The 26,205-nt window shown below is 57.1% G+C and overlaps 1 protein-coding gene across 8 annotated transcripts in view; it reads right to left on the reverse strand.

Moving 5' to 3' along the window:
- The window catches only part of GATAD2A (GATA zinc finger domain containing 2A), a 97,716-nt gene that overhangs the window by 52,613 nt on the left and 18,898 nt on the right, over nt 1–26,205 (reverse strand). For 2 of the 8 annotated variants that reach the window (XM_062178310.1, XM_062178314.1), the window contains exons 1-2: nt 3,707–3,786; nt 2,208–2,299 (exon numbers count right to left, since the gene is read on the reverse strand). The exons of 2 other annotated variants lie outside the window; for them this stretch is intronic. The gene's annotated coding sequence lies outside the window, so the exon portion shown is untranslated. Of the gene's footprint in view, nt 1–2,207; nt 2,300–3,706; nt 3,787–25,065; nt 25,147–26,205 lie in introns of those variants that run through there. 4 more of the 8 variants (XM_062178309.1, XM_062178307.1, XM_062178308.1 and 1 more) reach the window with 4 other exon arrangements.

Below are 26,205 nucleotides of genomic sequence, written 5' to 3' on the forward strand. Positions count from 1 at the left end.
ACCAGGAAGTGGGCGCCAGGCACACTGCTAATCCCGATCGCCACGAAACCAGCAGTCCTCGCGTCTACCCTTACCTCCCAAGAACCCTGGGAGCCCAGTACAGGGCCAGGAAAACGTAAAATAGTACCCAGCCGCCTTGGCAGGCAGTCTGGAAGCTCCTGAAAACATTTCAGAGCAACACACAGGGGCCACGGTTGCGGAAAGCAGGTTAAGCCATCGTCTGGGACGCACCCATCCCACATCAAAGCACCGATTCAAGTCCTGGCTACTCCACTTCCAGCCCAGCCTTCTGCTAATGCACCCTGGGAAGGCAGCTTGGGTCCCTGCCACCCGTGTGGGAGACCCAGATGGCCTGGTCCAGCCCAAGCGGATGCAAGCGTTCGGGGAGTGAATCAGTGGGTAGAAGACCTCTCTCCTCCAGCATTCTCAATAAATAAATAAAAACTTTTAAAAAATGCATATTATAAAAAAAACTGTACAAGGATTTCAAGAGGAAAAAAATCCATATACAACCTAGCAAAACCCCCTCTGAAGCACATACCCAAAGAATGCAATACAAGAATCTGAACAAAGCTTTTTTCATGAATGTTAAAGGTAGTACTGCTGGGGCTGGTATTGTGACAGTAAAGCCAGTAAAGCTGCCGCCTGCAACAATGGCACCCCATGTGGGCGCTGATTCGAGGCCTGACCGCTCCACTTCCGATCCAGCTTCCCGGTAATGTGCCTAGGAAAGCAGAAGACAGCCCAAGTATCTGGGCCCCTGCCACCCACTTGGAAGACCAGGAAGGAAGAAGCTCCGGGCTCTTGACTTTGGCCTGGCCCAGCTCCAGCTGCTGTGGCTATTAGGAGAGTGAGCCAGTAGATGGAAGATATCTCTCTCTCTCTCTCTCTCTCTCTCTCTCTCTCCTTCTCTCTGTAAACTCTTTCAAAGAAATAAACCTTAAAAAAAAAAAAAAAAAAGACAACAACACTGTTCACAACAGCCAAAAAGTAGAAACCACCCAAACGTCTATGGTCAATGAACAGATACACACACCGAGGACCCTCCGTGCAGGGCATATTACTCTGCCATGAACGGGACCCAGGCACTGACATTTGCTACAAACATGGAAGAACTTGGAAAACCTGATGCTGAGTGGGAAAAGCCAGTGTGTAACTTCACGGGTAGGAAATGCAGAGACCACCCCAATCCACAGGCAGGAAGCAGAGGAGTGGGGGGCTGCCAGGGGCCAGGGCAGGGCGAAATGAGCAGCAATTAGTGATAGATACAGGGTTTCTTCTAGAATGATGAAAGTGTATGAAATTAAATAATGGTGATAACTGCACAATTTTTGAACCCCTACTGAATTACTTTTTGAATGTACAAAGTATGTCTCAATTTTTCTGAAAACACAACAAAATGACCAACAGGAAGATCTGGCCTCATTAGCAGAACATTCAGGAATGTTTTGCTGACACCAGAAGCACTTGACAGTGCCGTTTTTCTTGCCATGCACGGGCAGGTAAAAGCTGAAACCCCATAAAAATAATTCACCAGTTGTCACAGACTGCAAATGCCACAGCAGGCAAGCCAGACCAGCCAAATCTCACAACATGGAGTCACCAGGATGCTGTCAGATGGGGGCCAAGCCCCTGGACATGTGCCCGCCAACTCTGGGCCACGGCACCCTCCCTCAGTGGGACAACGCAGCTGACCCACGAGGTCACCAAGAGGCCCTGCTCAGTCCTACAGTGTTCCCCAGGCAGACATCCCTGGGCCCAAGTCACAGAAAACCCCACACATGTGCCAGGCTCTGTCCTGCTGGGTTCACACAGCCTTGGCAGGGTCCTCACTGCAGAGCTCGGTGCAAGGAGGGCCGGCTCAGCCGCCCCCCAAACGCACAGGACAGGGCAAGGGGCACCAGCCCTGAGCTTCTACATGGGGCCGTGTGCTGTGCAGTGAGTGACCAAGGGAAAGTTCTGTTTGGGTCAGCATTGGGAAATCACGGGATGGGCACAGGGCAAAGGCCACCTGGCCAGGATCATCGCCCCTGATCCTCATCCTCTTCAGGCCTGGGCTTGCAACCCCACAGGGACCTGCTCCCCATCTTCTCCGGGTTGGCCAGCGGCTACTGAGGAAGCACTTGGCTTCACGTGTCCAAGGAGCTGACTTGTGGCTGCAGGAGGCGGAGCCTTTACTCCACAGGCATCAGACCCCAAGCACTCACCTGGCTCCAAGGTCCAGGATGCTGCTCCTACCACTTGGTCATGGCTGCAGTTACTTGCATAAAAGTCAACTTGCGTCAATGCACCCAACAACCTAAACCGAATGACAGAAAAAGAAACACTGAGTTTCCAAGGGAGGTTTCTGGAACACGATGGCAGTGTGGAATGTCTCCATCCCCTGAAACGGCACAGTGAGATTTCAGACCTCCAACAGAGCAGTGCCTTCTACAACAGAGACAAGAGTAAGTACATTTTTTAAAATCTTTATTTACTTATGTTTTTCATTCTATTTGGAAAGCAGAGACAGAGAGCCTAAACAAGAGTGAGTATCCATCTACTACTGGTTCACTCTCCAAATGCCCAAAACAGCCAGGGTTGAATCAAGCCAAAGCCAGGAGCCTGGAACCCAATGTGGTGTCCAACCTGAGCACAGAGAACCAAGGACTTGAGCCATCACTGCTGCCTCCCAGCAGGCACATCAGCAGGACTGGGGATGCTCAGCCAGTGAGTCGACACAAACAGCCCCGAATTCAGAGACGCTGGACCCCACGAAAGCACTTGCCGTTCCGAGCAGCACTGGGTTTGCTCTCAGGGATTGAGGGTGTGATATGCCTGGGAACAGGATCAAGGCAGCTCTACCTCTGACTCCCAGAGCCACCTCTGCAGGACACACTGGCCAGGAAGGGCCGCCTGTACGGTCAGGAAGACCACAGCTGGAGGTAGGTGCTGCGGCGCAGCAGGAGCTGCCACTTGCCATGCCGGCACCCAGCTTCAGAGCGCCAACTTGAGTCGCGCGCTCCCCCTGATCCAGCTTAACTGCTAGCGCACCTGGAAAGGCAGCGGACGACAGCCCAAGTACCTGAGTCCCTGTCACCCACATGGGAGACTCGCATGGAATTCCTGGTGCCTGGCCTTGGCCTAACCCAGAGCTGCCTGCTGCCAGCATTTAGAGAGTGAACCAGCAGATGGAATCTCTCTTTCCTTCTCTGTAGCTCTGCCTTTCAAATAAAGAAGTAAATCTTTGGGGCATAAAAAAGTCTTTGGAGCTGGCACTGTGGCTCAGTAGGTTAATCCTCTGCCTGCACTGCCGGCATCCCACAGGGGCGCTGGTTCTAATCCCGGCTGCTCCTCTTCCGATCCAGCTCTCTGCTATGTACTGGGAAAGCAGTGGAAGATGGCCCAGATGCTTGGGCCCCTGTACCCATGTGGGAGACATGGAAGAAGCTCCTGGATTCAGCTCCAGCCAGTGCAGCCGTTTGAGGAGTAAAACCAGCGGATGGAAGACCTTTCTCTCTGTCTCTCCCTCTCATTTTAACTCTCTCAAATTAAAAAAAAAAAAAAAAAAAAAAACTTAAAAAAAAAAAAAGGTTGCCACTGACAGTACCGGCATCCCATATGGGCACTGGTTCAAGTCCTGGCTGCTCCACTTTTGATCTAGCTCCCTGCTATGCCCTGGGAAAACAGTACAAGATGGCCCAAGTGCTTGGGCCCCTGCACCCACCTGGGAGACCTGTAAGAAGCTCCTGATCAGCTCAGCTCCTGCCATTGCAGCCATCTGGAGAGTTAACCAGTGGATGGGAGACCTCTCTCTTGCTCTCTGCCTCTCAAATAAATAAATCTTTAAAAATAAATAAATAAATAAATCTTTAAAAACAAAAATGGTAAAAGGAAAAGCTCAAGAATGTTCAGGAACTCTCCCAAGGTCATGGACTTCACTCCTAATCTGTGACGTCGGACGTCCAATGTCCAGGGCTGTGGGCCAGAGGCTGAACCCAGTGAGCTGGCCGACTCCCAGGCAGATCTGTCCACATCACCTCTTGTCGCTCCTGCACCAACACCAGGAGCCTGCTCTGCTATGAGCCCATTATTTTTAAACTGGATCCACAGCAATCCCAGCTCGCGGATGGCGAGAAACGTTCACAAGGGAACTTGCAAAGTACAGATGGGAGCACACACCAGTGAGCTCTGTAGAAAGACCCTGGGCACTGGGGGGTGCATGGGGACCTCTAAGTGAGGCCCAGAGCTGGCTGCAGACACGGCCAAGGGTGGCTCCCAGGGAAGGACGGTTTTGGCCCCATTTGGGCTGGCAAACCCAACAGGCACCGAGAACACTGATTATTCCACACCTACCAAGCTGAGGCCATTCTGCCCCAGAGGTGGGAGCCTCTGCAACCATGCAGCCCAAGCATCTGCTCTGTTGCCAAGATCCAGGTCAACACAGATGGTCCCCAGCTTCTGACAGTCTGACAATTCTTCAACTTTATGACCGTGCAAAGGTGACACATAGTAAGTGGAAAGTGTACTTCAGAGTTTGAGTACGCATCTCTCCTCAGGCTGGCAATGTGCGTCTGATGTTCTCCTGACACACTGGGCGGCAGCAGTGCCGCAGCTCCCTGTCAGCCACCCCCATCACAAGGGGAATAACCAGGCAGAGTAACGGGGACGCCGCAGTAGCGCGGTTGCTGTGTTGCTAACTAGGATGTGAACTAAGTGCATTAAACGCATTTTTGACTCAGGATGGTTTCCAACTGCTGACAGGTTACCGGGAAGTCGCCCTAGTCTAAGTCAGGGGCACCCACGCTGTGGAAACCCAGCAGCAACAAGCAACCAGGACTCAGAGACAAAGACACACTCACGTCAGCATAAAAACATGACATACTTAGGATAGATAAACCGCAATAAAACGTCGCTGAGAAAAATGGAAGAAAACATAAACAAACAGAGAGACGCGCCTAGCTTACGGGTCAGAAGGCATCAACTCTCCCCCAAATCGATCTGTAGATCCAACGTAATCTCAAGCAGAAACACTCGGCAGACTTTCTGCGGAAAACACAAGCTCATTCTAAAACTCACAAGGAAACACAAAAGCGCTAGACCAGCAAGAACAGGAAGAAATCTGGAGGCTTCACCCTACCTGTGACAAGATCGACCGTAACAGCGACCGCAAAGTAGGAACACAGGCAGATCAAACACAAACTACCGACCACGGGAGGAGAAATGATGCCACAAGAACCCAGGACCCTACTCCCTTTTCCTTTTTAAAAGATTTATTTATTTATTTATTTGAAAGGCAGAGCTACAGAGAGATCTTCCACCCACTGGTTTGCTCCCCAAATGGCCCCAACAGCTGGGGCTGGGCCAGCCGGGAGCCAGGAGCCTGGACCACCATCTGCACCTCCTCAGGTGGCATCTTTTGCTGCTTTCCTAGGCACAGTACCAGGCAGCTGGACTGGAAGTACAACAGCCAGGAGCAGAACTGTCACTCATATGGAATGCCGACATTGCAGACGGTGGCTTCACCTGCCACACCACAGCGCCAGCCCCCAGGACCCTGTCTGTGTCTTCCTCAAGGGGTAACTGCAGGAAGAAAGGTCACATCTCAACACACCGGGCTTATGCAAGAGGTTTCAAGGCAATTTCAGATGTCCACACTGCACCACAGCTACCCAGCCAGCCTGTGGCGAACCTACTCTCTCAAATGCCCGACTTAAACCCTGCAGTGGCCCTCTTGGGACGCCCCTGACCATCCAGTCCATTAGGCAATGCTGCTGGTGCTGCCATCAAATACATCCGGCCTGTAAACACTTCTCACCCTACCCCCCACCCCCCGCTGGGAAGGCCGCCTCTGAATCGGACTCCACGTTCACTCAGAGTGGAAGCCCTGGCCCCTTCTGGCCCCAGAGGTCTGACCCAGCGGCACCCAACCCAACCCATCACCAACTTCATTTGCCTCCAACAACAGGCACCCTCCCACTGGGGACATTTGTGTTTTAAACAAAATCTCAGCATCTGTGGCAATTCAAAGTCAGTTCTTCAACCTGCACCCCAAATCGAACGTGTCCTTAAACTGAACTACCACACACAGCACTGTTCACCCAAAAACTTAACCAGTACCCACGGGTGCCCAGTCCCAACGGCAGCTGTGAGTATGTGCACTCAGCGGCTGCCCTGTCCCCTCCAGGCCTCCAGCCCTCCTCCTACCCTGTTCTCCTCCACACCCTGGCCCCTTCCCACACGCCACACAATGCAGCGACCCTGTCTCTACGGACTTTCTCATCCAGTGACAACGTCACAAGGCCAAGGGGGCGTGGCTGCCTGCCTGAGGCCTGCTTCCTTTCAAGCGCCTAGAACAGTGTCTGCCCACACTGGGACGCACGAGCAGCGCTGACTTTACACTGAAGGAGAGGGAACCCACGCGAGGGGGCCCTCCACACACTCAGCGTGAAATTCAAATGGAGCCAAAACCAAGCGGATAACGCTCGCACCCCTAGAATGAGGAGCACTGGCGGAGAATAAACTGGACTGGCTTTTCACGGATGGACCATGTGGACTGTTCGCCATCTACGCCCAACTGGCAGGGTTCAGGGAGCTTTTACTGTTTTTATTTCCAACCCATACATTTAAAACAGTATCAAGTAGCCCTTAAGTACACAATTACCAACTCATGAGAGACTCCTCTGCTCCCTCGATAAATCATTATGGTTTGGCTTTGACCCTGCACCTGGGTACTCCACACACACACACACACACATACAGTTTGGGGGCGGATCCCTCGCAGCAAGGTGGTGGCCATGGTGATTTGCATGAAATCAAGTCACTGTTGCTCTGTGCAAGAGCTCCTTTGTTGCCACTTTATCCTCTCCAATTCAGCAGGCGAGGTCAGCTCCCTTTCAACTGGAGGGGAGGAGGCAAGGGCCAACAAGGACTGCTGTCTGGGGAGCCCGGTTCCTTGGAGACACTGGGGTTGCCCAGGTGTCTCTGGGGTGGGGGGCACCTGTCAGGGAAGCCTGGGCTCTATGAGGTACCCCCGAGGGCCTGCTGTCCCTTCCACGGGCCCAGGCCTTCCACCATCTATGCTAACACCTGTGCTGCCTCAGAAACTTTGCACCCAGGTCTACACCCAAATGTCTGGCACTTCAGCTTCAACCTTGTCCTGGGGACTTAACAAAGCTCAAGCTGGACCTCAAACTACTGTGTACTTTCTCCCTGGCCCTCTCTTGGGTCCACTGGGTCCTGCACAAACTGAGTGTCCCATCCCCTTCACAAAGGTCACCTGGACCCTCTCTACTAAATAAAGGGTCTGGCAATTGGTACCGAATTGTCTACGGGGGGAACTGAGGCAGGGCAAAGTAGAACATCCCCAAGAAAGCCCAGACATCATGCTGCTGTAACACACTGGCCAGCTGGGGCAGGATGCACAAGACAAAGGTCACATCTTCTGATCTGGGGGTTGGCACACTACCGCCATGGCCACCTGCTCTGGCACAAAGTCCTGCTGGGACACAGCCCTGCCCAGTGCGCAAGGACATACTGCCTACCACGGCTCTTTCCGGCAAGGGCAGAGAAGAGTGGTAGTGACAGAGATGGCAAGGCCTGAAAGCCAAAAGCGCCACCTGGGCCTTGAAGGATCAGAAGGCAAACGCGCCCCGATGGGCTGCTCAGTAAGGGACAGAAGTGGCCTCAGCCAAGGCAGCGTGGTGCCGACAAGAAGGCAGGCAGACACACAGGAGAGACTCAGGGGTGGTCCCAGAGGACACAAAGCACACTACCTGCTCTCTCCAAGGCACGGAGCCTCATTAACCCCGTGTCCCTATGGAGTGGGGGACAGTATGACTCGGCAGACTGGAGACGCAAAGAACCGGCCCCAGGAGGGACAAGGAGCCAACAGCAAGGCGGGCTGCACAAGCCTGTCTTGGCAACCAGAGCTGGCAACAGTGGGGTCGCACAGTCCCAATGTCACTCTGAAGCTCAGCTACCCTCTGGAGTGACAGTTAGTCCATGCCCTTGAGGCCCCTGGTCTGTCCCTGCCTGTGCTCCCTCAGCTACAGTAACCATGGCCACCCCGAGGGAGGGACACACTAAGCCAACACAGCTGTTCCCAGTGCCCCTCGGCCCCCAGGTGCTCACAGAGCCCACTGTGATCTCTAACACCCTTCCTGTTTTAGCCCCAGGTGCACACATATGCATAGGGGCATGTCAAAAATTCACAGAAAACGGGCACCATCTTTTATTTCCACTTCACATGCACCTGTTGAAGTATCCCTTTACCGAGCTCCCGGCTCCCACCACATGGCCTCACCTCCATTCCTCAGACCTCCCCACGCCTGCCTGGCCCCACCACTGCAATGCTGCTCCCGCTATAAGGAACGCCCTTGCTCCCACCCACAGCGCCGGGGCACCATGAGTCAAGCTGCCGCCGCAACGCCAGCCTCCCACGTGGGTGCCAGTCTGAGTCCCAGCTGCTCTCCTTCCCATCCGGCTACCTGCTAGCGCAGCCCCTGGGAAAGCAGCAGAAGACGGCCCAAATGCTTGGGCCCCTGCACCCACGTGGAAGATCCAGATGAAGCTCTTGGCTCCGGCCTGGCCCAGTCCCGGCTGTTGCAGCCATTTGGGGAGTGAGCCAGAAGATGGAAGCTCTCTATCTCTCCCTCTCAAATAAATAAAATAGATCTTAAAAAAAAAAAAAAAAAAAAAAAAAAAAAAAAAAAAAAAAAAAAAAACTTCACCCGCCCAGCACCAAGCTCCACTCACGGACATCTGACATCCCACACCAAGCATCCAGGAGGTTCCCTTCCCTAGAGGTGATCCGCTGCCCCACGACAAAGAGGGCTCTTCCTCATCTCATCTTCCTCACAACCAGGCACCACCCTACCCAATCCTGCCTTGTTGTCAATACCCAGCCACAATGTTTCCACCACAGACTGGAGGAAAAACTTAAGGATAAAAATATAAAGGCTGTCCTTAATTAGAATAGCAAGTCACGGGGCCCGCGCTGTGGCGCAGCAGGTTAATGCCCTGGCCTAAAGTGCTGGCATCCCATATGGGCGTCGGTTCAAGCCCTGACAGCTCCAGTTCCAATCCAGCTCTCTGCTGTGGCCTGGGAAAGCAGTAGAAGATGGTGCAAGTCCTTGGGCCCCTGCACCCGCATGGGAGACCCAGAGGAAGCTCCTGGCTCCTGGCTTTAAATCGGGGCAGCTCTGGCTGTTGTGGCCAATTGAGGAGTGAACCAGCGGATGGAAGATCTCTCTCCCTCTCTCTCTGCCTCTCCTCTCTCTGTATAACTCTGACTTTCAAATAAATGCATAAATGTTTTTAAAAAACAGCCAGGACTTGAACTGGCTCCCATCATAGGATGCTGGCGTCACAGGCAGCGTCTAACCTACCACGCCACAACATGGATCCCACCAGTTTCCACTTCTACTGCCATGACTGATGTTTGTCCTCAAAGCATCTTCGTTTCTGTCTCAATGTTCAGTGCTCCCACCGCTGCTCCCCAACAGCTGCTGGGCAGTGCCCCTGGGGCAGTTCAAAGCTGCAGAGAGGCCAGCACTGCAGCTCAATAGACTAATCCTCCGCCTGCGGCGCCGGCACACCGGGTTCTAGTCCCGGTCGGGGCGCTGGATTCTGTCTCGGTTGCCCCTCTTCCAGGCCAGCTCTCTGCTGTGGCCCGGGAGTACAGTAGAGGATGGCCCAAGTGCTTGGGCCCTGCACCCCATGGGAGACCAGGAGGAAGCACCTGGCTCCTGGTTCCAGATCGGCGCAGCGCACCAGCTATAGCATCCATTTGGGGAGTGAACCAACGGAAGGAAGACCTTTTTCTTTGTCTCTCTCTAACTCTGCCTGTCAAAAAAAAAAAAAAATTCATGCTCTAAGATTTCAGTGAGCAGCATGACGATGCTTGTTGTTCTACAGTGTTAGGGAACACTGAGAAGGCCACCAGAACGAGAGCGAGAGCTTACTTCTGGTAACAACGAGACCCAGCCTCAGTGCTGGCTGTGTCCGTGTCCTGGCCCACACTAACACTGCTAAGTGTCCCCCAGGTAGCCCAGAAGGGCAGGACTGGCAGGCGGGAAGTTGAAGGAGCTCAAAAAGGTTAAGGTGGTCAGCGATGTAGCCATGTGTAGGAAATGAGGCTTCCATAAAACCCAACAGGACTGGGCCCTGGGAGCTTCCAGACAGCACAGCGCACGGAGGTTCCTACAAGGTGGGAGCCCAGACAGGGTACGGAGGCTCCGTGACCGCCCCCCCCGCCCATCCCTCGTATTCTCCACAGTAAAGCAGCGCTCCCCTGAGTGCTCTGAGCTGCCGCAGCAAGTCAGCCGAACCCCCCCCGGGGGGGGGGGATGGGAACCTGGATCCACCTGGACCTGGTAGTCACAGCACAAGCCAAGCTGAGGCTCACGACTGGCACTGGAGGTGGGCGGCAGTTCTGGGGAGAACAAGCCCTCAACCTGTGGGCTGGGACACAGCCCCCGCAGCTACGTGTGGACCCTGAACTCGTGAGCGGACACCGGGCTGTGGAAGGACCGCTCGCAAGCCCACCTCAGGGCACAGAGTGTCCTGTGTTGTGAGAGTGCGGGAGGACGGAGCATCCATGCACCCATGCTCACGCCCGCCCCACTAAGTGCCCCGCTAAGGAATTCGCAGGCAGCCCCGGGAGGAGTAAGAAATACCTGTGCTCCCTGAGCAGGACGCTGGAACGCAGACCTCGCGTCCCTGGCCGCTGCTCTCCCTGAATCCCCTGTAGACTTCAGAGGTCCTAGGGTCTCCCCAGCAGGCGGCCTTGGCCTCCCAGGGCTGAAGAAAACCCACGGAATCTCTGCGTGCCAACGCTCTCTCCCTTGATGATGTTACAATGGGCCTTCGAGGGCAATGCGCGGCTTCACCTTTAACCCTCTAGTGCCTGGCACAAGGCCCCCCGGTGTGAGCACCTCAGCTCACTCCTGGAGGATGGAACAGGTGCTTCCACAGGGATGCAGGAGCTCCTCCTGAATTCACAAAAGCCCACCTTTTCCAACATTAGGTAAAAGGAATACAAAAAAATGTACATCTCAACTGTTTTTAAATGCAGCCAAGTGACATTAAAAACATTCATATTGTTGGGGCCAGTGTTGTGGCGAAGCAGGTAAAGCTGCTACCCCTGACACGGGCATCCCATATGGGAACTGATTCAACTCCTGGCTGCTACTTTGCGGTTCCAGCTCCCTGCTAATGCGCCTGGGACAGTAGCAGAAAATGGCCCAAGTGCTTGGACCCCTGCACTCAGGTGGGGGACCCGGAAGAAGCTCCTGGGTTAGGTCTGCCCCAGCTACAGTTGTAGCCATTAGAGAGATGAACCAGCAGATGGAAGATGTCTCTCTCCCTCTAACTCTGCCTTTATATATATATTTTATTTTTTTTATTTTATTTATTTTATTCATTTGAAAGAGTTACAGAGAGAGGTAGAGACAGAGAGAAAGGTCTTCCATCCGCTGGTTCACCCCCCCCCATGGCCGCAACGGCCAGAGCTGTGCCAATACAAAACCAGGAGCCAGGAGCTTCTTCCGGGTCTCCCACACGGGTGCAGGGGCCCAAGGACTTAGGCCATCCTCCACTGCTATCCCAGGCCACAGCAGAGAGCTGGACTGGAAGAGGAACAGCCAGGATTAGAATCAGCATCCATATGGGATGCCAGCGCTTCGGGCCAGGGCATTAACCCACTGCAACGCAGCACCAGCCCCCTAACTCTGCCTTTCAAATAAAATAAATCTTTAAAAATAAATAAATAAACTAGCCGGCACCGCGGCTCACTAGGCTAATCCTCCGCCTTGCGGCGCCGGTACACCGGGTTCTAGTCCCGGTCGGGGCACTGATTCTGTCCCGATTGCCCCTCTTCCAGGCCAGCTCTCTGCTGTGGCCAGGGAGTGCAGTGGAGGATGGCCCAAGTGCTTGGGCCCTGCACCCCATGGGAGACCAGGAGAAGCACCTGGCTCCTGCCATCGGATCAGCGCGGTGCGCCGGCCGCAGCGCGCCTACCGCGGCAACCATTGGAGGGTGAACCAACGGCAAAAGGAAAACCTTTCTCTCTGTCTCTCTCTCACTGTCCACTCTGCCTGTCAAAAAAATAAATAAATAAATAATCTAAGAAAAAAAAAAAAAGAAATGCTTGTCAGATGAATGGCAGAGATGGATGGTCATCCTAGACACAAATTCTTCCTCTGTGTAGGAGCCAGAGACACTGCGGACAGTCCCAAGTCCACTCCCTGGAACCCTGGGCCTGATGAGGTGGCCCTTACACAGGCCCGTGGGGGTCTGCATCCTAAGTTCCTGTGCCAACCAACTCTAGGCCAGGGAGATGCCACAGAGCAGCCCCGCCAATCAGCGCCACTAAGAAAGAAAACCCCAGTTAAGTCACTCTCCTTCAAGTTCAGAGCAGCAAGCCTATCCACCCAATAGGTAGAGCCAGGCCAAAGCGAGCTGCCACGCTGAGCAGCCAGCCAGGCCCCGAGCGGCCCCGTCCACGGGCGCTGCACTCCGTCTGCACGGAGAGGGCCTGGATTTCCTCACCCACTTCAGGCTGCAAATGCCCCGGGTCTCCACGATAAGCGCTCCTGGATAAGGGGGTGAATGTGACTGTCCCAGCACCCCTACTTTGCTCCACACACCGGCGGCCCTGGCTCTTGTGCACACACAGACCTGCATGACCTGACTGCAAAACACACACGGCCCGCAGGGGACGACTCCGGAAAGGGAGAGCAGGGGGCAAGGAGGTGCAGCTGAGCGGCCAGGACCAGGAAGAACAGGGGAATCAGAGCGAGCAGCACAAGCAGCCCCGGGGCAGAAGACACCAACCCACACCGCAGGGCCCCAGGAGTGCCAGCAGCAGCCCCAGGGTCGCGCCACCCAGGCGGCCTCCAGAGCGCATCGCGCCTGGATTAGCTTTAAGGTAGGCTGCTGGGTTTTGCCCATTTCATGCAGAGAAATAAAGTCTCCAGCCATTCTATGCCTGTGGTAAGTTTGTTTCTTTTTTTTTTTTTTTTTTTTTTGACAGGCAGAGTGGACAGTGAGAGAGACAGACAGAGAGAAAGGTCTTCCTTTTTTTGCCGTTGGTTCACCCTCCAGTGGCCGCTGCAGCCGGCGCACCGCGCTGATCCGAAGCCAGGAGCCAGGTGCTTCTCCTGGTCTCCCATGCGGGTGCAGGGCCCAAGGACTTGGGCCATCCTCCACTGCACTCCTGGGCCATAGCAGAGAGCTGGCCTGGAAGAGGGGCAACCGGGATAGAATCCGGCGCCCCGACCGGGACTAGAACCCGGTGTGCCGGCGCCGCAAGGCGGAGGATTAGCCTATTGAGCCGCGGCGCCGGCCGTGGTAAGTTTGTTTCTAAAGAAGCGACCTGTGCGCAGGCTCCTCCTGGAAAGGTGAGCATCCTTCCCTCGCCAACAGACAGCGCACCTGCTGCCTCTGCGAGGTCCCGTGGCCACGGAGCATCAGGGCACGACTCCAGCTGAGCCCCTCTTCCACTCTGTGGAGAAGCCCCTGAGCTGCCACAGGCAGAAAATTCACTAACTACGGGGCAAGTGATGCTTACCAATCAGGACCTTACTTCCCAGAATGCCTTTCTTCAGGAACAGAGCATCCCGAGAGGGGGCCAGCTTGAGGCTCCACTTCCGATCCAGCTCCCTGCTGACGCACCTGGGAAAGCAGTGGAAGATGGCCCGAGTGCCTGGGTCCTGTATCCACGTGGGAGACACAAAAGCTCCTTGGCTCCTGGTTTCAGCCTGGCACAGACCTGGCTGCTGCCGTCATTTGGGGAGTGAATCAATGGCTGGACATCTCTCTCTGTGTCTTTCCCTCTCTCAGTAACTTTCAATAATAAATCTGCCTTTCAGTAAATAACATAAAACTTAAAAAAAGCCTCAGGCTGTGCCCCTTGGGGGCCTTCACTGTGTCTGAGACTCAGCCCCAAGGAAGGCGGGGCCTAGGGAGGCAGGACTGGGCCACAAAGCCCACACACGACATGGCAGACCAGAACGTCTTTCTTCCCCTTGTACACAAGAGTATCTCCACGCTAGCAGACAGGGCCGGCTGCACAAGCACACACACACGGGGCCATCACACATGCAGGAACACACGGGCAAACACACTAATGCACACAAGGCCAGCACACATCTTGCTGTCCACACTTCTAAGATGATAACTAAGCACACAACACAGAGAAGCGCTGATCTAAACGTGGCCAGGTTCCCAGCCGGCGCCGTGGCTCAGTAGGCTAATCCTCCCCCTTGCGGTGCCGGCACACCGGGTTCTAGTCCCGGTCGGGGCGCCGGATTCTATCCCGGTTGCCCCTCTTCCAGGCCAGCTCTCTGCTGTGGCCAGGGAGGGCAGTGGAGGATGGCCCAAGTCCTTGGGCCCTGCACCCACATGGGAGACCAGGAGAAGCACCTGGCTCCTGGCTTCGGATCAGCGCGGTGCGCCGGCCGCGGCGGCCATTAGAGGGTGAACCAACGGCAAAAAAAGGAAGACCTTTCTCTGTCTCTCTCACTGTCCACTCTGCCTGTCAAAAAAAAAAAAAAAAAAAAATGTGGCCAGGTTCCCAAGAGTCCTGGAAACAGTCTTCCCTGCAAAACCCAAGCAGGACAGCCCCAGGGAAGTCACCGGGCCAGGTGAAGGGACAGCAAGAGCTGGGGGGGGGGGGGGGGGGCAGGCAGGGCCATGGTGTGTCTGCCAGCAAGGCCCACCCCACCCCTAGGACTCACTTCCTCTCGCATCTGCAGCCATCTCCCGCAGACCCAGGCCCCACCTAACCCTCACACCACCGTCAACTCTTAGTCTAACACCCAGCCTGCCCGTGCCCAAGACCAAGGCTACTACCATCCTCCCAGTCCAGCTCCCTCTGTGGTTTGTCAGGCGCTGAAGGGACGGGAAGGCGAGATCTGACCCTCCGCTGAGAAAGCCACAGTTAGAATACAAAAACCTGCTTAAGAAAAATTCAGGGACACCAAGAGAATGATCTTTAATACACCGACAAGACTCTGCGTACCACTGGTGAACAATTTTTAAAGTCTCTATTTGGTGCCAGAAGCAGTGCCAGCACTTTGCATGCCAACCTCAGAACCAGGCGCCACCATGGACACCCACGCCATACACGGGGTACGACCGCCGTCATCCCCTACACGTCACCCAGGCTGCTAGCTGCACACCTCATGGGATGCACCGGCAGTGGACAGATGAGAGAGGTCAGCCAGTCGACTGCCCAGAGCCACTCTCTAAGAATTCCAGGCGCAGCTCCGAACCACCTGCTGCAGCATCAGGGGCTCCTTGACCGGCAGACAGCCCAGGGCTAGATCATCCCCAAGGCTCTGGGGACACTTCAAGCAAAGAGGAGAGGCCCAGAGCAGGGGCCCAGGATTCGTCTTCTCAGCACATGCGACGTTCACACTAACTTACCCCTTACTGGACTGAGTAAGGCCCAGATGAGCGAGCCCGGCTGTGCCACGCTGCGTCCTAGGGCCCACACGGCACATTCAGTGACTCCTGTGCTTCTTCATCGCCTTTGTAAAAGGCACCAAAAAAGGGCCGGGGTTGTGATTCAGCGGGTTAAACTGTGGCCTGTGATGTCAGCATCCCATGTGGACGCCAGTTCAAGTCCTGGCTGTTCCACTTCCGATCCAGCTACCTGCTCATGCTCCTGGCAAAGCAGAAGAAGATGACCTAAGTCCCTGGGCCCCTGCACCCATGTGGGAGACCCAGAAGAAGTTCCTAGGTTCGGCCCTGTCCAGCCTCAGCCTTTGTGGCCATTTGGAGAGTAACCAGGGGATGGAAGATTTCTCTTTCCCTCTCTCTCCCTCCTTCTCTCTGTAACTCTGCCTTTCAAATAAATATTAAAAAAAAAAAAAATACACAAGAAAAAAGGCACCAAAACCCTCAGTGTGCCCCAAATGTGCACAGACACCACCTGGCCTCGGCTGACCAAACCCTTGCCTCTGAGTCCCTGCCTGGCAGCAGGGCCAGAGCCTCAAGCATTAATGCAACACGGCCTGGCCTCGGTCACAAGCCAGGACCAACTTTCACCTGCACGTCCAACAAGATGCGTGCACGCGCCCTCCATGCGCTCAGGGCGCCACAGGAGGAAACAAGACCCGAGCGGCGTGCACATGCTCCTGCCTCCATCCTCACCAGCACCACTGTGAGGCAGTGAGCATGGCAGACACGAGACACAGACCGGCGGGAAGGGCACGGGCCCCTGACCACTGACAGCAGAGGGGGCTCGGAGACGACAGAGAACGCAGCCCCGACGGACAGCCAGGCCCCGCGAGGAGGGCTTCGCAGGGCTGGCGGTGGCCAAGGCATGTCCCAGCCTGTCCCCGCGTAACTCATCTGATTCCTCACTCCCACCCCAGCCTCCCAAGAAGGACCGTGACAGGGTATTGGTAATCAGCAGCCAGATGCCAAGTCATTTTTTATCCAAATGCTAAATCTCCCAGGCTCCTTTCCTTTCCCAAGACCACGAGCCCTCCCCACTCTCAAAACCAACGTTGTGGTGGGGGGACATCCACCTGTCTCCTCCCTCAGACTATGCCAAAGGAGCCAGGATTCGAGAACATGAGCAATGAACAAAACAAGCAAACTTCCTAAAACCAGAACGCAGCAGCTGTTAGGAGAATCCACGTGGATATTCCAGAGATGGCGCAGCAGCACAGAAAGTCCTCAGAATCCAGAAAATGCAGGCTCCCCATCCATTTCCAGAACCCTGGGGTCACAGAGCCTCTCGCAGGACCCCTGAACTGCCAGGAAGCTCCTCCTGCCACCGAGTTCAGCCCTGTGTCCCTCCACCTCTCCTCCAGGGCAGCCCAGACGTTTGCTCTACGGCATGCTGCCCTGTCTCCTTGTGAGCCTGGCAAAATGGGCCATGTCACCATCACCACACCCCCAGGGACTCAGACCCGGCAGAGCAGGGAAGGGGCTCCAACAGGTGGTACACCAACAGCCCCGGCCCCCAGTTCATCGCCGCCCGATCTCCCTGCAGTGTGCGTGCGTCTTTCTCTGCGGCACCTGTCCCCGCTTTTTATTCCCCACCAGACAAACCCAAGGCCATCTCAGCTCCTGCCTGCCTGTTGTCAACGGCTTTCCCGCAGCTCCCCTCTCCCCGGAGTCCCTGCCTGATGCAGGCCGCCACGCCCCTGCTCAGAAACCTCTGGGGGTTCCCAGGATGAAGCCCCAGCGGTCTCCTACTGAAGGCCTCCACAGTCACAGCGATGACCTGTCTCCACACTGGTCCAGAGGCTCAGGACGGGGGCTGCCAACTCCCGCCCCTTCCTGACACTCCTCACGAACAGTCCCAGAGCCCCGATTCTCCACAGGAGCCCCAGACACTCTGAGACCAAGAAAACTGCACTCTTCTAGGGACAGTGCGGAGGGGCAGCCGATCAGATGCGCCATCTCACTCCCGCCACGGCATGGAACCGATGTCAGATCTGCACAGCACTCTGGACTGAAACGAGGTTACTCCCAGCTGGGAGAGCGGGGCTGCCTGGCCACAAGGGTCTGTCCCCACTGCTGCCACCCGCCCCAGCCCGCCAGCAACACCTCCTGCCCTGCTCACCTCACTGTGTGGTGACAGTCTGCCCTACATTTCACTCCATAAGGCACTGACTATAAGACCTTGGCTCTTAAATTTCTACAATTTTTTTTTTTTTAAATAAGGTAAAGAAAAAAAAAATGGCCAACAGTGACTCACAGACTCGGGAGAGTGGCTACACAGATGGGAGTCACTCCACTTTCAGTGAAGTTTCCTTGTCCCCTACAAGACACGAGGCAGGAGCGTGGAAAGCTCCTACCACGGCAGCCCCCCAGAAGTGGGAAGGGCACAGCAGAGGACGGGACACGGCTCGGCTCGGCTTTCAGGGCTGAGCGCCTTCCCCAGGTGACCTCCTGCCCACTTCTCAGCCTTCTGTGGCAGGATCACCTGATCTTATCTCTGGAAAAAGACCCGCCCTCCACATTCCCAAAGGTGTGAGCAAGCCACTGCTCCACGGTGCCAGCAGCAGGAAAGGCTGTCCATCGCCCTTAATGGCCCTCTCGGGCGCCACCTCTGCCCCACCCCCCACCCCAGTCTTCTTGCCTCTGAACGAAAACCTGTTCAATCTCCTTTAGCGGTTCTCCTGTGACATGGCGAGGACCACTCCAGCAGCCAGGACAGACTTCTCCAGATACACAGGATGCCCAAGGACAAACAGGTAGCACCGTTCTAGAACCACCCAGCATCCTTTGCCGAGAATTAAGGCCTCACTCTTGCCCTAAACTAGCACAGGGACCGTCAGAGCCAACATGGGACCCGACACTTACCGTGCTCGGCCCCACTGCCACGGACTGCCTTCTCGGATCTTCACATGCTCGCTCACTCATCACCTGAAGCTACAAGCGCCATCATTTTTTACAACAGACAGGGACACACCGTTTCATGCTCTTAGATTCTGAAACCATCACCCACTCCATCCCAGAGCAGAAAACGCTGCTGGTTGGTTGGCTGGTTTTGAAGGCAGCCCTGAGAGCCAGAAGCAGTCTGAGATCCGCTCCCTTCCCCCACGAGCTGCTGCATCCTCCCAGACACACAGGATGACCTCAGGGCTCAAAAAAGACAAGGCCCCAGGAAGGAAACTGGCCAATGGACCTCCACAAATAAAACGAGGAGGAAGCTAAACAAAACAAAATCAAGCCGCGCAGAAATCGGCATGAACGACAGAGATCAGAATGAACAAGTCTGCCTCAGCCAGGTCATGGCTCTGGGCAGGCCTCAGTTTCCAGTCCGTAACACCAGGGGCTGCCTGGCTCATCTTGAAGTCCACGTGCCCGGTGCTGGCTTCAGCAGGACGCAGCACACAGAAGAAAAACAGCTCAGGTGGATCCTGAGCTTGTCTGCTGCCCAACTTCCCAGAAGAGTTTCTAAAGCCTACGGCCTGGTAAGCACAGATGGACAGTGGGGCTGCAACTAGCCTGCAAGTCACTCTCCGTACATCAGCACCTCACCCAGGAGGACAGCACAGGCAGACCGGGCAGCTCCTACCGCTGAGCCACGAGGCATCCCCCAACACACACACACACGCCAACCAGACTTCTGCAGCAGGCAGTGTCGTTTGTCCAGCCAGAAACGTGACAAGACGACGCGACAACGCTGGACTAAAGTCTGGGGAGGGCAGGTAAGGGACAGACGACCCACATACAAACTCCTGGGGAGGTCCGCTAATCAAGCATGTGTGTGAAGAGAAGTGCCAGCGGACTGGCAGAGAGAGTGTAGACAGTGGGTCTAACACAATCCCGGGAGGCAGCGGACTGGGGAGTCCCCTGAAGGAGTCACCTGGACGGGGCTGGGCATTAACCCTTGACAAGCCAGGAATACCACAGGAGACAGCAGAAGATGAAGTTCAAGGGTTCCACCAATGACGAGGGAGTGCTAAGACCGGTCCCGAGTGACTCCACCAAGTCAACCACGTCTTCAAACCAAGAACGCCTCTCCGCGTTCCCCACGAAACCATAGGGCTTCACTACCAGGTGGGGAAAACGCGCTTCTTCTTGGATGTGAATGAAGATGACATCAACAAAGCTCTCCGGACCTGCTGGCAGCAAACCTGTCCGAAACACACAAGACTGGAGGTCTTCTGTCACTACCGCAAATCATTCACAATGGAAACTCGGAGCACATGAACGCCGGCCTGGAAGCGACTCCCCTGCAGATCGTGGTGAGCCATTGCCTCTGCGGTAAGATCACCTGTGACAGCCATGAACTCGAAGGCCAGGGGCACAGAATGGCTGTGGCTGGAGGAAGTATCACACAGGCTGCGGGCCACAGGCCTTGCACTTCGCCCCAGGGGATCCGACCACCTCTGTGGGTGCAACCTCCTGGTGCTGAGCTGTGAAGGCCTCCACACTGCCAGCTCCCCGCAGGCCTCACTCCTCCACCCAAGTGCTGGTTTCATCGCACGTGACAGCGTGGACCAAGGGAATCACCGCGTAGGTGTCACCGGGAGAGGGGCTTTTGTCTCCATGGTAAACGAAGGAGCAGGGGCTGGGATGCCACTGGCCACTTGCAAACATTTTCCACTCGTCCTCAGTCATCTTATGAGAGTGAAGATCCCCATCGACAATGAGAACGCCGAGGCCAGGTGATCCTCCCAGGACTGACTACGCAGTGAGGGACAAGTCCAGTGGCTCTCAAAGCGGCCGGAGAGCTCTAAGTCCAGAGGAAGTCCAGGGGGACCGAGTTGCAGCCTGGGCTCTCCCAGCTGCCACCACGTGCACCGTACAACCTACTGCCATCCCTGGCCGGAGTCCACCTGGAGACAAAACCAGAGGTGCCCGGGCGCCGCTCAGTTCCGAAAGGCAGAATCCAGGCAGACCTCCCGGCAAACCCGTGTCCCCTATCAGACGGAGGGGCTACCCCTGAAAGTCGGGTCGCTGGGCTCAAGAGACGGCCTCCTTTCCCCTGCTAGGGCACACTCAAGCCCGGCCACTCTGCATCTCTTCACGCGAGAAGAAAACACACCAGTCTGCAATCAGAAAGGCTGCCGCTGCGTCCCACCGGCACCACACCCAGCCAGTGCCAGTCTTGGTTAGCGGCCTTGCTTTCATGCATCTGCACGTGGGGACAGCTGAGGCACAAAGCTGAGGCAAGGCTCCAAGGAGTCCATGGCAGACAGCGGCAGCCCGTCCCGCCAGCACGGTGGTGCTCCCAACACAAGCAGCGCAGCAGCGAAGCCCTTCCTGCTCCAGCGTGTCGGTTCTCATCCAACTCCACTGCCAGGGCAGAGAGCAGCGACCACCGCCCCCTTAGGGGAAGGAGGGCAGGTTCAGCCAGGTGCTGTCACCAGGAGCGGCAGGAGGTGACCGCACGCAGGCTGATGAGAAAGCCACAGTGCCCCTGCCATTACAGGACTGGCTATACGCAGCCAAGGGCTCCTCACTGGGCAAGCAGCAGAGCAGCCTGGACGCGGGGGCCCTTCCCGGCCCAGGAGGAACTGGTCTGCCACTGTAACACAGCAGTGCCTCCACAGTGTGTGCAAAGGGACCACCTCACTTAGACTGAGTGTCAGGGTTCCAAGCCTGAGACCCGCCTGGCGAGGTGGGGCAGGTGGGCGTGAGGCTGGTCATCCAGCCCCAGAACGGCTGAAGGAAACGGCAGCAAATCCTCCCCAAAGGGGGTGCTCTCTCCCACCCCGGCTGCCACGGGCCCTGCCACGGCCCTTCCTCCCCCAGGCCGCAGCCCCACTGGGCTAATTCGGAGCAAAGCAGCCTCCAACCTTGCCCAAAATCCCCTATATCCTGACGTGCTGGCAGACCCGCGTCCAGGCACTGCCCGGCTCCCACTGGCGCATCCCACTGCGCTCGTGGGCAGGTACCGGGTTTCCACAGCCTTTCACAGAGAACCCTAGAACTAGCAACCGCAGCGGGAAAGGCAAGTTCCCCAACAAACTCAAAACGAGAGAGCAGGAGAGAAACCTCTCTGGGGGTCCTCTCGCCCACACCCCGAGGGTTCAGAGGACTCCCGGCATCTCCTGAAGCCTCCTGCAGGTAATTCTACTAGAATAAGTTCCTTTGTCTTCTAAGAGACTAACCTACATTTTCATCAGACAAAAAGAGGTCACAAATACAGCCTGGAAAGCGCCGGGTGGGGGAGGGGCAGAAAGCCCAGCGTCTGACATTCTCCTGACTCAAAAGTCCTGGATCACGTTCGCCGGAGCCCTGGGCGGGCAGGATCTGTCCCAGCCGCCCTTGTGTTTCTGAGAACACCAGTCCCGCACTTCTACCCACAGCGGCCACTTCAAGACCCTTCTCTTTTTTATCTCAACCCCCTTACCAGGCTGCCCTCCCAACTCAACGCGGTAGCTTTGCACAGCAGCACAGGAAACAAGTTGGGAGAAGAGCACCGTGAGGCGGGCCTGCCTAAGTCACCTCCCGGAACAGCTCTGATCCCTCGAGCATCCCTCCTAACGAGGGACCACGCGGCGGGCAGCACGGTTCCGCCAGCCTCCAACCGTGGCACCGCCAACCCGTTCTTCTGGTTCCGCCGCACTCGGGTAGGAGGAAATCCCAGGGATGCTCAATTACCCCAGGACAGCTGCGCGGGAAGGCTTCCCCTCCCAGCCCGTTTCGCAACCTTCCTGGTTTTCTATAAACGTGCATAAATTAACTCCATTCTCAGGGGCAGAAAAAAGGTTAGAGACTCGATGGCGACAGAAGCAACACCCAGGGGCCCTCCACAACTCCTGGTAAGGACCCTAACCCGTCTGTCTGCTGGGAACTGGCACATCCCAGACTGCGGGTCGGTCTCAACTTCCTCCCCGAGTACCAGAAAACTCAACACCTCAGGAGGGCTCCGCTCTGTCCAGCCCACATCCTTGAGGGCATCTTCAGTTGTCTGGGACCCAAAGAGGTCCCTTGTGGGAGCCTCATCCGCTCCACGGGGTCCCACAGCTCTGCTCAAGGGAAAGCCAGGACCGCCACCTCCCATCTACTCCCAGCCTCCGAGCAGCACTCCCTTCACCCCCCCCCCCACTTAACCCTACTCATCCTCTGACCCCAGCCGGGGAAAGGCCCCCTTGCGGCCCCCAGGTCACAAGGTTTCTCTCCTTGGCCCCTGTGAGTTTCCTCGCGTTTATGAGATTAAGTGCGACTCCTGGCCCACTAATCTCCCTGAACTACCGCGCAGGGATTCCTCGCACTGTGCCAGGGGCACACCATGCACACTGATATTAATTGAATAAATCAATCCAAAAAATCATTATTTGCAATGCCAGAAATTCACCAAATAAACGATGCAAAGCAAGTCAGAGGAACTAGTGAAAAACTGAGAAATGGAGTTGCTAAAATGTGTTTCATTAATCAAAATTTTAAATGCTCACTTTTTAAAAAATCAAAAAGTATGACACGACGACGAAGACGAAGACGAAGACGAAGAAGAACTGCTACCCTAATGAGGGAGTTGATCGATCCTCTGGTACAAATCCTTCCAGGATTTTTTCCTTCTGAGAGTAGCATCACTTTTCTTTCCTCACTATCAACGTGAGACTGTAAGATCTGCCAAATGATACTGCACTAATAGAGATGACTTGACATTAAAAAAATGATGTCATCTGAGTGGAAATAACAATGCATTCCCATCAGCAGAGCATAGCCCTCTGGTTCTTCACACCACTTCCAAGACACGAGCAGCCCGTACAACCCAACTTCAGTGTGTCAGGGGACACACAAGGAACGAGACGAGGGTGGAGAAGGTCTAGAAAAACCGCTGCTTAAATTCCCACACTCAAAACCCTCTTGCCCTAAAAAAAAGGTGGGGGGGCAGCTTTTTCCAAGTCCGAGGCTGAGGAAGTCAACGCAGAGAGGCAACTCCCCGCTCGCCCCCTTCAAGACTACCTAGGAGCCCCGTTCTCCACGGACGAGGCAGGGCCAGAGGTGTCCAGACCTCCCTCCTCCACCTCCAGGCAGGGGTGCACCAGATCCCAGCCGAGAAAGCCCCCTCACGTTTGAAGAGCTCCCACGGGATGTCCACACATAGGGCTTGCAAATCACAGCACCCATGAGCTCAGAAACCCAGCACAGGCCAAGTCTGGCTCTGCCCCTCCACGAGGTGGCTTTGGGCCGGCAGCCCAGCCTCCGGAAGCCCCACTTCCTCACCTATGGAGAGTTCTGCCCTACTTCTTGTGGGACTGTTAGGGGGCACCCGGTGCCTGGGGGTGGGGCCGGGCACACAGCAGGCACTCACATCAGGGGCCAGTGGGAACCCAGTAGTAGCTCTCCTCCCCAGCTTGCCGTGAGAACTAACTTCGGCAGAGGAACATTATTTCATGTTATCTCGCTCTAAGGAAAACTTGTAACCACTACCAGAAGAAAAAGTACATCAGCGAAACAGGGTGAGCCCAGACTGCGACGGTGGAGCGCAGGGCTACCCGGCCCTCCGCGTCTCTGTGCCGCCACAGCCCACAGCCGGGAGGTGTCACTGCGGGAATGGGCACACGGACCCCGGCCCGGAACAGCACTGTGGACCCGGGAGAGCTGAGAGAAGCGCACGGGTGAGGAAAAGCGAAAATTAAAGGCTCAGTTGACTCACCCGGACTTTGAGCTAAAGAATTCAAAACTCTTAAGATAAGAATGAACCGTACACCCAAAGACGCCGGGTCACAGACACAGAACTAAGTCTTTTCTGCGGAATTCCCAGGGCAGGGCAAGAACCTTGCACGCCACGACTCCCTCCAGTCCCTCAGGGAGGGGACTTCATTCATTTCTGGGTCCCCGTGTGCACCTACACGCCAAGGGTCCGGCTGGGGCGCGCCCCGCAAGCCTTCCCTTGTTGAAGTGATCAATTCCGATTCTTGGCAATAATCCCTTTAAAAAGCCAGCTGCTGCTGTCTAGTCACTGACGCCAACCCGCTCCAGGTGGGAGAAACAGCGATCAACAGAGCCCCCTCCTCCACAGGGAGGCAGATTTAAAGTGCAGGGCCCGGGGAAAGCCTGCAGCCCAGGGAGGGGGGAGGGTCCTGCGGCTCCCGGGGGTCAGGCAGGAAGGGCGAGAGAGGGGGAAGGGCGGGGGGAGGGCCGGCCCTGCAGGCGTGGGCGCGCGGGGACTCTTATTCTGACACGGGAGCCGCCGCCGCCGCCGCCGCCGCCACCGCCGCCGCGGGGTTCAGCGTCGCGGCCCGGCTGGCCCGGGACCCCCCGCCCCCGCGCGGGACCCCTGCCCCGGGCGCCCACGTGCCGCCGGTCCGCGGACCCCCGCCCGCTCACAAGCGGCGCCTGGCGGCCCGGCCCTTCCCCCGACCCAGGAGGAAGCGCAGCGGGAAGCGGGGCGACGCCGCGACTTTGTGGGACCCCCGCCCCACCGGCCCCCACGTGCCCAGGCGGCGTCGGAGCGGGGAACTTTGCAGGCAGCGCGAGGAAGACGCTCGCGGAACACAAGTGGAACTCGCCCGCTCTCACTTTTCCACGCAAACGCGGGGGTCCCTCGCAGCCCCCAGACCCACGACCCCGGACCGCCCGCGCCGCCCCGGTGCTCGCCGCGCGCCCCCAGCCGCGGCCCCCGCCCCCCGCCAAGTTTGGTCCCGAACTTACCGGGCCGCCGGTCGGCCGGGCCCTAGAGGAGGGCGCAGGCTCTCGGGACCGTGGGGCCGGGGTCGCCCGCGGGGCCGGGCGGCGGAGGGGCCGGGGGCGCCGGGCCGCGCGCGCTCGCTCCGCCTATGGGGCCGCCCGGGCCCGCGGCGCTCGCTCCGCCGGTCCGCCCGCCCGCCCGCGCCGCCGGCCAGATAATGCGCCCCTCGGCCGCACACATGGAGCCCGGCGCCGGCGTCACCGCCCGGGACATGCGCACCAGGTCAGCGCGCCCGGCCCGCGGCCCCCAAAACACCGGGGAGCTCTTAAAGGCGACGCCGCCCGCCCGCGCCCGGCGGGGCGGGGCCCAGCCCGGGGGCGGGGCTCTGGGCCCGGGGGGCGGGGCGCAGCTGCCGGCCCCGCCCCGGAAGCGCCGCCCCTCCCGCCGCGCTCCCACGCGACGCCCGGCTCGGCTGCCGGGTTTCCCACGCGGGCTGCGGCCAGTCGGCCCCCGCGGGGTCCTCGCTGGCTCCGCGCTGCAGAGCGCGGCGGCCGGCGGCCGGCGTGGGCTCAGCGCGCCCGGGGCCGCCCTCGCGCCGGCGAGCTGCCTCGGAACCGAGGCTGGGACGCCGCCCCTGCGGAGCCTTCGGCGCGGAAGCTGCCCTGGGGCACTGGCCCTGGGGTCTGCGGGGCGAAGGGCTAAGAGCCGCCCCTCCTCCGGAGCGGCGAAAGCTCCAGACCGACCCCCTGAATTCACGGGACCACGGCCCTCCCTCTCTAGTTGGCGCCCCAAGAAGACAAGCCTGCCCCCCACCCCGTGCGCTCTGCAGCGACGTGAAGAGACCCGGGGGGGACTCACCCCAAAGAGTGAGGGGCTGCTGGCGTACGCGAGGCGAGAGGCAGCTTCCAAAGGGAAAATACAAAGTTCATAGAAAACCCAGCGCGGCGAGCAGGCAGCCAAGACCGCGTGCTGAATTACCAGCAAAACGGGCTCTTTCCCTGGCGTTGAACACCCACGACGAGACCCAGAGCGGTGCCTTCCAGCTCTCCTAACCCCAGAACCTCCGCAGACAACCCAGCTCGAGTCTGACCGAACCTAGCTGCTCACTGCCCCTCCGCGCGCTCTCTTCCGTTTCATCCGGGGCGGCGGGGGGGGGGGGTCTT

Source organism: Lepus europaeus, chromosome 20 (genome assembly GCF_033115175.1).
Source record: "Lepus europaeus isolate LE1 chromosome 20, mLepTim1.pri, whole genome shotgun sequence".
NCBI lineage: Eukaryota > Metazoa > Chordata > Mammalia > Lagomorpha > Leporidae > Lepus > Lepus europaeus.